The sequence below is a fragment of the Phocoena phocoena genome, chromosome 13 (assembly GCF_963924675.1).
Source record: "Phocoena phocoena chromosome 13, mPhoPho1.1, whole genome shotgun sequence".
Taxonomy (NCBI): Eukaryota; Metazoa; Chordata; class Mammalia; order Artiodactyla; family Phocoenidae; genus Phocoena; species Phocoena phocoena.
In genome coordinates this window covers 26,625,423-26,635,859 of record NC_089231.1, presented here as the reverse complement: position 1 = coordinate 26,635,859, position 10,437 = coordinate 26,625,423, and the positions used below count along the sequence as shown (strand labels likewise).

The window sequence follows — 10,437 nt, the reverse complement described above, 5'->3', positions numbered from 1 at the left end:
GGGGTCAGAATGGCTGAGGTTGAAGGTAACTCTTATTTAATTCAGTGATTCCTTTTAGGGTTCTTTGTTTAGATGGAGAAAATGTTACAGCAGGAGTCAGGGCAATGCCATTTGTAGGAGGGGGATGATAACTTCTCCAAAACAGGGCCAGCTGTTGGGTAGAGATTCTGAGCAGTGGCTGCACCTGCTCTTTCCTCCCCCTCGGTGCCACTGAGAATGGGTTTGCTTTTCCTCCACCTGTGGAGGGGATGGGGGTCCTTGCATCCAGGACTGTGGAGAAAAGATCTCCTGGATCTGGGTCCTGTAAAAATACCTAACGACCCTATCCCTTAAAAATTGTGGTAAAAGCACATAACTTTACCATCTAAACCCTTTTAAGTATATAATTCAATAGCATTAAGTACATTCACATTGTGGTGTAACCAATCTCAAGAACTCTTCTCATCTTGTAAAACTGGAAATCCGTACCCATGAAACAACTGTGGCAACCACCATTTTACTTTCTGTCTCTGTGGATTTGATTATTCTTGGTACCTCACACAAGTGGAATCCTACAGTATTTGTCTTTTTATGACTGGCTTATTTCACTTAGCATAACATCCTCAAGGTTCACCCATGTTGTAGTATGAGTCAGAATTTCCTTCCTTTTTAAGGCTGAATAATATTCCATTGTATGCATATACCACAATTTTTTTAACCACATTTTTTAATTCATCTATCAATGACACTTGGGTTGCTTCCTCTTTTTGGCTATTGTGAGTAAGGCTGTTATGAACATGGGTGTACAAATATCTCTTTGATACCCTGCTTTCAGTTCTTTTGAGTGGAGTTCCTGGATCATATGGTAATTCTATTTTCAGCTCTTTAGGAAATTACCATATTTTTTTGTTCTCTAAAATGTAGAGTTGGAAAAGAATTTTTGATGACCTCAGACTCTCCACTCTGCATTGTTATCTTCATCAAGGGCCTGCTATCTATCACCTGTATTGACTGAATTATGGTCCTGAAGATAATTTGCATGTTTTTCAAGAGGATAACATAATCTTAGAATCTTGGGCTTGAATGGAACCCTAAAGACTTGCTATTCAGTGAAGAATGCTTTATTTCAGACACATTCAGGGCCCAGGAGCTCATAGTCTTATAGCATAAGCTCTCCTGGAGTTGGGCAACTCTACTTGGAGATCCCAAGTTAAGACTTCCCTCCATTGGTCCAGTGGGACCACACAGAACAAGTCAAAGTCCTCTTGCACACCCAGACCCAATGGCATTTTAAGGCCATGAGTCGTCTCATCCTCAGCCCACACATTTGTCCTTGACCATTCCTTATGAGGCACTTCTCATCAACTTTGGCTTCAGAGGTAAAATTAGGTATGTGGCACCTTTTCAGAACTCCTGATGTGTCAAACAGAGGCCTGGGTTACTTCACCTATGCTGGCTTTCCTGGTTGACACAAAACACAGTCAGGCCCCACCTGCTTTAAACCACAACTCTCTGCTCCTGTAAAGTCTGCCAAATATAACATTTGGGAAAATGTTGGGAAGGTGGGAAGATGACAATGTTTCCCTCAGAATATGCATAGGAAATGGACATCTCCTTTCAAGGCCGGCCAGGTTAAAAATTGTATCAGCAGGGAAGTGTTTGACTGAAAGTAACATCTGACTCACCGTGCCTAAAGTAATAAAGACGTCTAATGAACTCAAATAGCCAGAGGTCTAGGCAGTTTTAGGTTTGGTGTGGTGGTTCTTTCTCCATATTGCTCAATTGACCCCATCTTGTCTGCTTGTTCCTAGGCTTCCTGTCTGATGGTCACAGTGGCTGCTTCAGCTGCAAACAGCACATCTTCATGTTTAAGGTAAGAGGAGGTGAAAGCCTTCGACCTTATCTCTTTCTCTCTCTCTTTTTTTAAACAGGGAAATTTTTCCTTCCACAAGGCTCCTCCAAACAAACTTCCCCTGATATATCTTTTCCCAGATCTGAGTCCCACCTACAGCCATTACTCACTCCATTCCAAGAAATGGAGTTACTGTGCTCGTCTTGGACAAATCACAGCTGATCCTTTGGAAATAAAGACACCATGCTGTGTGAACGACCGGATCCCTAAGGAAGCAGGGAGAATGCCGATGGGCTGGAGATTGGCAGTGTTGACCACAAATAAGTTACTCAGAAGAATTGGGAGTGACCACAGTTTTATGTAAAAAACTTGTGATTTACAGAGTCATGTTTAATTAAGGGATTTCTAACCTTATCAGCTAAACTTATCAAGACAGAAAGATGAGATACCTTGCTGTATTCCTTAAATATTTCTTTCAGCCCTCATTCACTGTTTCTCAGATATACTGCAAAAATGATGATTATAATAATATACCTGAGTAATATTTCATGGTTCACAAATTATTTTCACATACATTATTCATTTGACCCTCACCAAAACTGTGTGGGGGTAGGTAAAGTATTATTATAATTTTCATTATTTCTTAATTGGGCTTAGGTTTAGAGGGCTGAGTTCATCATACTTATTACATGGCACATTAAGTATCTAGTTTGTCTGCTGCCCCTCTGTTGTTTTCATAATTAATTAATCAATACACTATCTTTTATCTCTCTCTTTCTCCCACTCCCACTTCTCTGCCTCCATACAGACAATCATTCTAAATGTGTCTGATGTTTATCTTGTTATTTATATGTGCACATCTAAACGTATATTTTGTTTAGCATGTGTGCAATTTTTGTTTACATAAGCGCCCATCTTCTTTAGCTCTCACTGTTGTTTGCATTGTTTTTACTCAGCACTGCGTTTACAAGAGTGATCCGTGTTGCTGTGTGTATCTACTCCGTTGCCTCTAAATGTTGCATAATATTCCACAGTGTTGAGTCCATCGTGGTTTACTCGTCTATGCCCCCTAGTGGAAACCTTGGTAGCCTCCAACTCTGGCACACGAACATCTGCACTGCTGAGGAGCCTGGATGGGAATTTCTGTGGGAAGCAAACTCAAGAGAACGGTTGCTGAGTCATAAGACAGACACTTAAATTGAATAAGCACCACCAAGAAGTCTCTCTAGAAAGGCTGCACAGTCTATACTACCAGAAATTGTTCACATTTTACTGGAAGCTGGGTCTGGACGATATTTCTGTTGATCAAGCTTATACAAGCAGAAAAAGTGAATTGGGTTGTCGAGAACACAAATCCAGGTCTTCTGACTCCAAAGCCTTTTCATTTTCCAGGGCATCACTCTGTAAGTCTCTGGATCATAATACTGAACACTTACAAGATTTCTTGGGGCTTTTATTATTCAGCGAATACCTTGAATTTCAGAAATAGCTTCGCTGGTGTTAATGGCAAGTTGGGGGCTGAAGAACGAATGAAAGTAAATGGGAACTTCATGTTCTGTGATCCTGTTCAACTTGGTCTGGGTCCTTTTGACTGCTTTACACATGTTATTACATTCTTTCGGGCAGTATTTGCGAAAGAGGAAGTGCTCTATAGCTAAATTCTATCCTTCCCACCTGCCAAGGGCCAGACTGTCATACGTTTATGTCTGTTTGACTTGAGAGTCAATGAGGAGTCCTAGAGTCAGACAGTGTTACAACCAGAAGGGGCCTTAGAGACTGTCAAGTTCAATACTCCCATTTTACAGCTGGGGAAAGGGATGCCCCGAGAGAGGAAGCCACTTGCCTGAGGTCACATAGCCAGACGTCACCTGAAAACCAGCCCATCTGCCTTTCCACTTCCCCAGACACAGAGACTTTCCCCTGCTCACTCAGGAATCCACAGTGTAACCTTAACAACCGGAGGTGTGTGTGTCCCAAACAGTGTTGTACTGGTACATGTTTAACAACCACCTTTCTGGGAGGAAAAAAACCCCGAACAAACCCCAAGTGTGGCATTTGCCAATTTCTCCTACTATGGCCATTTCAAGCTGCCGAAGGGATGTCACTGAATGTGGCCTCAGGAGTGATGGGCCGCAGCCACCATTAGGAGGCATTTTCACCACAGATTCCATAAGAGTAAAATCCAGTAAGATGATTAAGAAGTGATGAGCTTTGACTCTTTATTCCCTCTGTCTTTAGTATGTTATTTGAATGTAAGTTTATATAATTTAATGTCTAATAATGTCTGTGTTTAATGCTAGCCCATAAAATTCCTGAACACTTAACACTCAGTTCTCCTGAGCCAGGGTGACCTAGCTCCAGGACACCATTGCCTGGAAAGTAATGAAACCTGCTTCTCCGTGTGGCAACCTGTTCTCCTGGTCTATAAATTTGTCTGGATTCTTTTGAACACTTTGGGGGAAACATGAAATGTGAATATAGTGAAAGAAAAAAAGAGGATAAATGAGTTATTCTGGAGATACATTTTCTGGATAGCTGAAGGCTTAGCTCTAAGCTCCCAAACTACAAAAGCTTTAACTCTTATAGATAGACTTTTCAAAGAATTGTGTCTCACCCTTTTCTATTTCATTACTTATGAGGCATTAGAGCTTATTGCCTTGTTTATTGGCAGCAGGGGCAGGTAGAGGTGTGGAAAGATTTTTGCCCCTGGAATGAATGACCCCAGACTGCTGTGTGGTTGGGGCTCTTGACTCACTTTCTAGAGTTTTGAAAATTTTATTCTCACTCACTGTCCAGGGCTATGACTTCTTCCTACTGTCAGTGTGTCTGTCTCTAGCTTCTCCTCTGCTCTTTGTAATTGACTAGCGATACAGGGAGCCAAACCTATTGGAATCATGTTAAAATTGTTGTTAACCTGCTGGAATATGGGCCTGATGAGTAAAATGCTTAAAATGTTAGTGCATGGATATTGCAAATTTTTTTTTTGCCTGCTCAGAAGCCTTTTGGCTTAACTTTTGGTTCTCATAGAATCTTTGGAGAGGAGGCATTCCTAGATTACTATGTTCCAGATCAGTGAGTGTTGCTACAATTACATTCTTGTTATAAATCAGAATGTACTGTATCACCATGCATGTATTACATAGAAGAAAGCAAAAGTCATCTCTGGGCCAGGCAATATGTCAGATAAAAAGTAGAGCAGTCCTAGCCTGCGTTTTGAGGAACCCCACAATGCCGCAGGAACATGAAGTGTTCCAAATGGTGAACTTTGGATTGAGAAGTAAGAATTCAGTTGGTAAAGTTCGGGGCACATCTCCTTGCTCTAAAAGGGATTCTTGGACTCTTTCAGCACGGACCAGGTGATGGATGGGGAAGCAGATTTAGTGTTTGAGAGTTCCCTGTCCTGGAGTGAGGGCGGTCCCTCTGTGCATCCGCCCATTCTTGGGGCTGGGGAGGAAGTGGACTGCACTGCCTTTCAGCAGAGCCCCCTGCCCTTGTTCCACTGGTCTGTCCATTCCTTTGTCTATAACAGCACTAGGTAATTGTCTTCCTACTTTCAAGGAACAAGTGGTTTTCCCCACTTCTGTGTTCTTTCCTAACTACAGGAAAGGCAGCCTCTCTGCAGAAAAGAGACATCTCACCATTCCCAATATCCGCCTTACGAATTTGCCTCGCTTCCTTTTGGACCCTTAAAGATTTTGGGAATCTTCAAGGGCGCCCCCTCTCATTATACTTCCTTTTCTTAAGCCCTTATTAGCTCCTTGGATAAGATTCATTTGATGAGTTGATAAGCTTGGGACAGAAGCAGAGCCCAGTGCTTGGGGTGGTGCATGGAGGGCAAGAGCCAGCAGGTGAGCAGGCCCAGAGACAAATTTCCTTTCCTGAGCTGGCCTGGGACTGGTTGCCCTTGACATCATTCAGGCAACTTTTTTGAAGTCTCTGGAACTGGGGTCACCCCACATAGGGCAGCGGGGAGCCCAGTAACCAGGGCTTGCTCCTGCACGCCCCTCCTCACTGGTCTAATTAACAAGTTGGGTCCTTTCCAGCTCTTTTACGTGGCTCTCATGGGGCTGGGCTCCACTGGGGGCGGGCAGACAGTCTTACTTTAAGCTGCCTATCGATCTTCACGTGGTCATGTGCCCCTCTTGGGGGAGCGCTCTCATGTTTTAAGTGCATGCAGTTACTCTCCTGACTGGCTTGTAAACAGGTTTTAATGGGGCTATTAGTGTAAAAGGACAGGAAACTTTCAAAAACAGCCTCTTAAATATTCATGAGGATGTTAAATCTGGCGCTTAATCACCAGTGTTTGCACACAGCTAACAGGGAGGGAGGACAGCTGACAGGCTGCCTTCACTCTGAACAATTGACAGGGCATTAATAAACGTTCTTACAGGCATGATTAATGGCCAAGAGAACAGGACTTTTTTTTTTTAAACAAACGGAGCCCCTCTCCTTTGGGGACTCCTTTTTTGGGAGGGGAGTGTCCATGTGGGTATGGGAGTGAGATTTAGGGGGAGATGGAGGCTGGAGGGGTGTCACAGACAAGACATATTTTTTCCCTTCAGAAATAGTTAACTGGATACCTCCCCACCTATCCAATCTGACTGTCCATCTCCCAGGGAATGGTTTCCTCAAGGGAAATATTCCAAAAACTTAAGCAGAGAATCTCCAAAGAATTCCCTACCTAGAGAATTCTTAACTCAACCTTGGCAGGGCCATGAGGTAAGTGCCCCGGCCCTCATTATGGGAGCTCCCTGGAGGGTCATTAACAGCTGCTTCTTCAATACCTGAGCTCACTTGCTTTCAGATTGGAGTTAAATGTGGACATAGATGGTCCACTGTGGCTGAGGGGCTCCTGAAAGCTGGCCCCCACCCAGCCTACCTTTCTATGTGTGCATTTTAGTTCCTGGAGCATCATCTTTCTCTTACTTTTCTCTGTAACATTTGATGTAAAGCCCCTACTGATAATGTATGGGAGGGGTGCTTCTTAACTAGTAAATGGTCTGCACTTCTGGAATGGACCTTGGAGACTGTCTGGGCCCACACTTGCTCCCTCTAGAAAAAGACACTGAGGCACAGAGAGGTGAAACAACTTGTTCAAGGACACACACTGAGGTAGTGACAGAGGGCACTGGACCCCAGGTACCTGACTCCTAGTCGCCCCTCACATCAGCATGATGTGACTTCTCCAGAGAAAGCCAGAAGGAACAGACACCCAGTTGCTGCAGAAGTACTGCAATTTCAAGTATGCCAGATCTGATAGCAAGATCTGTGCTACTGGAATCCAAACCAGTATAAGCATGGAAAGTTCCGGAAAATATCCCACAGTTTCTTTGTAGTAGGAAATCCCAGCCTCATTATCTCAGACCAACTCAGAAATTCAAAACTGTTTCCTCCCTATAATTGCCAGTTGGGTTTTTTGGCTGACAAGTTCCATTTAGAAATGAAACCAAGGCATAAAGTCAGAGATCCATAAAAATCTGTTTTTACAAGCTAGAAAAAAACCCACTATGCTTTTTTTTTTTTTTGTGGTATGCGCGCCTCTCACTGTTGTAGCCTCTCCCGTTGTGGAGCACAGGCTCCAGATGCGCAGGCTCAGCGGCCATGGCTCATGGGCCCAGCCGCTCTGTGGCACGTGGGATCTTCCCGGACCGGGACACGAACCCGTGTCCCCTGCATCGGCAGGCGGACTCTCAACCACTGTGCCACCAGGGAAGCCCCCCCCCCACTGTGCTTTATAATGGTAGAAAAGGACAAGGAAATCAGTGTCTTTCATAAAACTCTTCCCAGTCCCCAGCCCTTGCTGCCCACATTCCGCATATACCTATCAAGCCCTTCTTGTGCACATGCTACCAATTTGGTGGCTGAGGTGGGGAAGGTTGTCATGAAGATGGATAACAAGTGTCTCCACTCTCAGGATGCACTTCCTCTAGTTAGCAATTTAACTCTAGGACCATGTCATAAGACTGATCAAAGTACCAGGCTGAACTTCTTGCAAATATTGCTTTCATTACCCCTGCTCAAGAATCTAAGGTGGCTCCCACTACATCTGGGTCCAGCCCAGACTGGCTTGCCTCTGCACAGCCAATCTGAGATTCCACTTAGAGCCAAATACATCCTTTCTTTCTAGTCAGTGGACCAGGGAACATTCTACAGGCACTATGGATAATGATCCTTAATCATAGATTTGTTTAGAGACTCAGTGCAGCATTTTTTTTTATGGAATACCAACTAGGAATGAAAAATCAGTCTCTCTTGCTAAACAGTTTGCATTAATGACTTCCATAAGAGCCAATCTATTGATTTTTAAAAAAAACAAAACTCCACTTGTCTCTTTCATCTGGATATATAGCTGGTAGGTGCTGTTGGTAAAGCAACCATTTTGAGAAATAGTTTCCTTTTCGTAATTAGAATGAATGTATTCTGACAGTTTTTACCAATAATGGTTGCAATGTTTGGTACAAATGCAAAGCAGAGATGAAGCTTTAAACCCCAGTGGGGTTAGGCACTGTTTTCTCAATTAAAGTCTGATTGTCAGCTCTATGAAGTACAAGGGCAGATTCCACATGTTTTGTTACATTATCAAACTGACACCAAATACTGGACAGCACAACATTGATTTCACAGCACACAATTTTGGATTGACATTATGCCTTATTCTATATTATTTTTTGTTTGTTTGTTTAATCAACCAAGTGTAGTAGGATTCAGCATGGTTCACTTAAGACACTCGGACTAGGATGTAGGAAGTTTTAGTCCTACTACCAGTAGTTTCCCTAACTTATTTTATATATTAGGCAAACCTCACTTTCCTTACCTGTAAAATGGGTGCAGTAAAACCTGTCATATCAATCTGTTGTTTTAAGTGAAGTAATGCATACATTACCTACTTGCTGTTTCCATTTGATGTCTCACAGGCATCTAAAAGGGAAAATTTCCCATACTGAACTTAAAATCTCCCCCCAAAACCCATTTCTTCTCTGACATTCCTAAATCAATCAGTGGCATCACAAACTACTCAAGTGCTCATACCAGAAACTGGAGTCATCCTCTCCCTGCATTGTAGCTAATCAATAACACATTCCATTCTGTCTTTTAAGTGAGTCTCAGATCTATTCACTCCACTGACCAGCCTAGTCCAAGCAGTTATCATCTCCTGCCTGGGTGTCTGACTGCAGTCACCTCCTTACTCTCCTGCTACACCTAGTATTGCCTCCTCCACTTTGGACCTCACACAGAAGCCAGAGTCATCCTCTTACAGTGTAAACCCACTTGCATCACTCTCCTACTTATAACCTCCCACTGGCTGCTCAAGACCATTAACATGGCCTGACAGGCCATGACAGTCTTACTCCTACCTGCCCCTCAGTCTCATTTTGATCTCTTTCCACTCCAAACACACTGCTCTCTTCTGCTTCTTATGTGCTTCTCTGTAGACCCAGAGCCTTCACAGTACAGCTCTCTCTTGGGGAAGCTGATAACCCCATCTTTGCGTGGATGGCTCCCACTGTCTTTGAGATTTCAGTGTAAATATCAAAAGCCACTCTTGGAGAGGAGACTCCCTGCTCCCACTCTCATTCCCCAGTAGGATTGATTCTTATTATCATTATCTTCTGTAGCATTTAAAAAAATTGTAGGGAATTCTCTGGCAGTCCAGTGATTATTACTTTGTGCTTTCACTGCCGGGGGCCCAGGTTCGGCCCCTGATCAGGGAACTGGGATTCCACAAGCCGTGTGGTGTGGCCAAAAAAACAAAAATTGTAATATAAACATTTATTTGTGTGATTACTTGGACGTTAAGCTCCAAAAGCACCACTTTGTTCATGTCTGTGCCCCCAGTACCTTGACAGAGTGCACATGACATGGTGGATACAGAAAGATAACAGGATGAATGCCTTGAACACCAGGCATCAATACAAATTCAAGTTATTTTCATCCTTGTGTCTGTGGGACACAAGATTGAGTGGCAAGATGAGATGTTTCCGTGAGTACGAAATTTTTTGTTGGTAAGTTAATAGAGACTCATCTTGAACTAATTTAAATCTAAAGGCGAAGTTTATTCACCCCAGTAACCTAACTATACAAAGGGTAAGACTGGAGTTGGCCTGAGGTACTCAAAAGATGGTGGTCAATTGTCTCTCTATTTTTTTTCCCTCTGTCTCTGTCTCTCTCATTCTTTTCTTTTTTAAAAATAAATATTTATTTATTGAATTAATTTATTTAGGCTGAGCCGGGTCTTACTTGCGGCATGCGGGATCTTTAGTTGCGGCATGCAAACTCTTAATTGTGGTATGCATGGGGGATCTAACTCCCCGACCAGGGATTGAACCTGGGCCCCCTGCATTGGGAGTGCAGAGTCTTACCCACTGGACCACCAGGGAAATCCTTGTCTCTCTCATTCTTGTTTGACTTCACTCTAATGCAGACAGATTTCTCCATGGGATAGAGATTTCTGCTGTGGGGACCCCTAGATTCACAATTTTTTAGTGCTTTCTGCCAGGAGACCCCAGGGAAGGATTCTGATTGATCCTTCCTTGGGTCACAAGCCCATCCTTGGTCTCTGTGGCTGCTGTCCCCACTCCAATCAAGAGGATGGAGCCATCACTAGT

At 43.3% G+C, this 10,437-nt stretch overlaps 1 non-coding gene across 1 annotated transcript; it reads right to left on the bottom strand.

Annotated features, from left to right (window-relative positions):
* Nucleotides 1-10,136: 10,136 nt before the first annotated feature.
* TRNAG-CCC (transfer RNA glycine (anticodon CCC)) lies at nt 10,137-10,209 on the bottom strand. Its single transcript has one exon. It is a non-coding gene; the product is annotated as a tRNA-Gly (tRNA).
* Between the last annotated feature and the right edge of the window lie 228 nt (nt 10,210-10,437).